The following is a 2,500-nucleotide window of genomic DNA, read 5'->3' as shown; positions in this document are numbered from 1 at the left end:
TGGATGGGGCTTTCGTATAGCAGGGACGGTGCTGCCTCTCGCTTCGCTCGCTGTCCGCCGCTCGCCGCTCGCTCGTGCAGCCAAAAATGGCCAGTTTTGGCCCGTTTTTGGGCCGTTTTGGCCAGTTTTTGGCCTGTTCTTGCATTGCGCGGTGACCGTCGAGAGCGGAGCAAAACGTCAGCCATCTCAGCACCCTGGAACCCCCCGGGTGGCACAGGGCTGGATGGGGCTTTCGTATAGCAGGGACGGTGCTGCCTCTCGCTTCGCTCGCTGTCCGCCGCTCGCCGCTCGCTCGTGCAGCCAAAAATGGCCAGTTTTGGCCCGTTTTTGGGCCGTTTTGGCCAGTTTTTGGCCTGTTCTTGCATTGCGCGGTGACCGTCGAGAGCGGAGCAAAACGTCAGCCATCTCAGCACCCTGGAACCCCCCGGGTGGCACAGGGCTGGATGGGGCTTTCGTATAGCAGGGACGGTGCTGCCTCTCGCTTCGCTCGCTGTCCGCCGCTCGCCGCTCGCTCGCGCAGCCAAAAATGGCCAGTTTTGGCCCGTTTTTGGGCCGTTTTGGCCAGTTTTTGGCCTGTTCTTGCATTGCGCGGTGACCGTCGAGAGCGGAGCAAAACGTCAGCCATCTCAGCACCCTGGAACCCCCCGGGTGGCACAGGGCTGGATGGGGCTTTCGTATAGCAGGGACGGTGCTGCCTCTCGCTTCGCTCGCTGTCCGCCGCTCGCCGCTCGCTCGTGCAGCCAAAAATGGCCAGTTTTGGCCCGTTTTTGGGCCGTTTTGGCCAGTTTTTGGCCTGTTCTTGCATTGCGCGGTGACCGTCGAGAGCGGAGCAAAACGTCAGCCATCTCAGCACCCTGGAACCCCCCGGGTGGCACAGGGCTGGATGGGGCTTTCGTATAGCAGGGACGGTGCTGCCTCTCGCTTCGCTCGCTGTCCGCCGCTCGCCGCTCGCTCGTGCAGCCAAAAATGGCCAGTTTTGGCCCGTTTTTGGGCCGTTTTGGCCAGTTTTTGGCCTGTTCTTGCATTGCGCGGTGACCGTCGAGAGCGGAGCAAAACGTCAGCCATCTCAGCACCCTGGAACCCCCCGGGTGGCACAGGGCTGGATGGGGCTTTCGTATAGCAGGGACGGTGCTGCCTCTCGCTTCGCTCGCTGTCCGCCGCTCGCCGCTCGCTCGTGCAGCCAAAAATGGCCAGTTTTGGCCCGTTTTTGGGCCGTTTTGGCCAGTTTTTGGCCTGTTCTTGCATTGCGCGGTGACCGTCGAGAGCGGAGCAAAACGTCAGCCATCTCAGCACCCTGGAACCCCCCGGGTGGCACAGGGCTGGATGGGGCTTTCGTATAGCAGGGACGGTGCTGCCTCTCGCTTCGCTCGCTGTCCGCCGCTCGCCGCTCGCTCGCGCAGCCAAAAATGGCCAGTTTTGGCCCGTTTTTGGGCCGTTTTGGCCAGTTTTTGGCCTGTTCTTGCATTGCGCGGTGACCGTCGAGAGCGGAGCAAAACGTCAGCCATCTCAGCACCCTGGAACCCCCCGGGTGGCACAGGGCTGGATGGGGCTTTCGTATAGCAGGGACGGTGCTGCCTCTCGCTTCGCTCGCTGTCCGCCGCTCGCCGCTCGCTCGTGCAGCCAAAAATGGCCAGTTTTGGCCCGTTTTTGGGCCGTTTTGGCCAGTTTTTGGCCTGTTCTTGCATTGCGCGGTGACCGTCGAGAGCGGAGCAAAACGTCAGCCATCTCAGCACCCTGGAACCCCCCGGGTGGCACAGGGCTGGATGGGGCTTTCGTATAGCAGGGACGGTGCTGCCTCTCGCTTCGCTCGCTGTCCGCCGCTCGCCGCTCGCTCGTGCAGCCAAAAATGGCCAGTTTTGGCCCGTTTTTGGGCCGTTTTGGCCAGTTTTTGGCCTGTTCTTGCATTGCGCGGTGACCGTCGAGAGCGGAGCAAAACGTCAGCCATCTCAGCACCCTGGAACCCCCCGGGTGGCACAGGGCTGGATGGGGCTTTCGTATAGCAGGGACGGTGCTGCCTCTCGCTTCGCTCGCTGTCCGCCGCTCGCCGCTCGCTCGTGCAGCCAAAAATGGCCAGTTTTGGCCCGTTTTTGGGCCGTTTTGGCCAGTTTTTGGCCTGTTCTTGCATTGCGCGGTGACCGTCGAGAGCGGAGCAAAACGTCAGCCATCTCAGCACCCTGGAACCCCCCGGGTGGCACAGGGCTGGATGGGGCTTTCGTATAGCAGGGACGGTGCTGCCTCTCGCTTCGCTCGCTGTCCGCCGCTCGCCGCTCGCTCGCGCAGCCAAAAATGGCCAGTTTTGGCCCGTTTTTGGGCCGTTTTGGCCAGTTTTTGGCCTGTTCTTGCATTGCGCGGTGACCGTCGAGAGCGGAGCAAAACGTCAGCCATCTCAGCACCCTGGAACCCCCCGGGTGGCACAGGGCTGGATGGGGCTTTCGTATAGCAGGGACGGTGCTGCCTCTCGCTTCGCTCGCTGTCCGCCGCTCGCCGCTCGCGCAGCCAA

Source organism: Musa acuminata, unplaced genomic scaffold (assembly GCF_036884655.1).
Source record: "Musa acuminata AAA Group cultivar baxijiao unplaced genomic scaffold, Cavendish_Baxijiao_AAA HiC_scaffold_192, whole genome shotgun sequence".
NCBI lineage: Eukaryota > Viridiplantae > Streptophyta > Magnoliopsida > Zingiberales > Musaceae > Musa > Musa acuminata.
Note: the sequence above shows the minus strand (reverse complement) of the source record.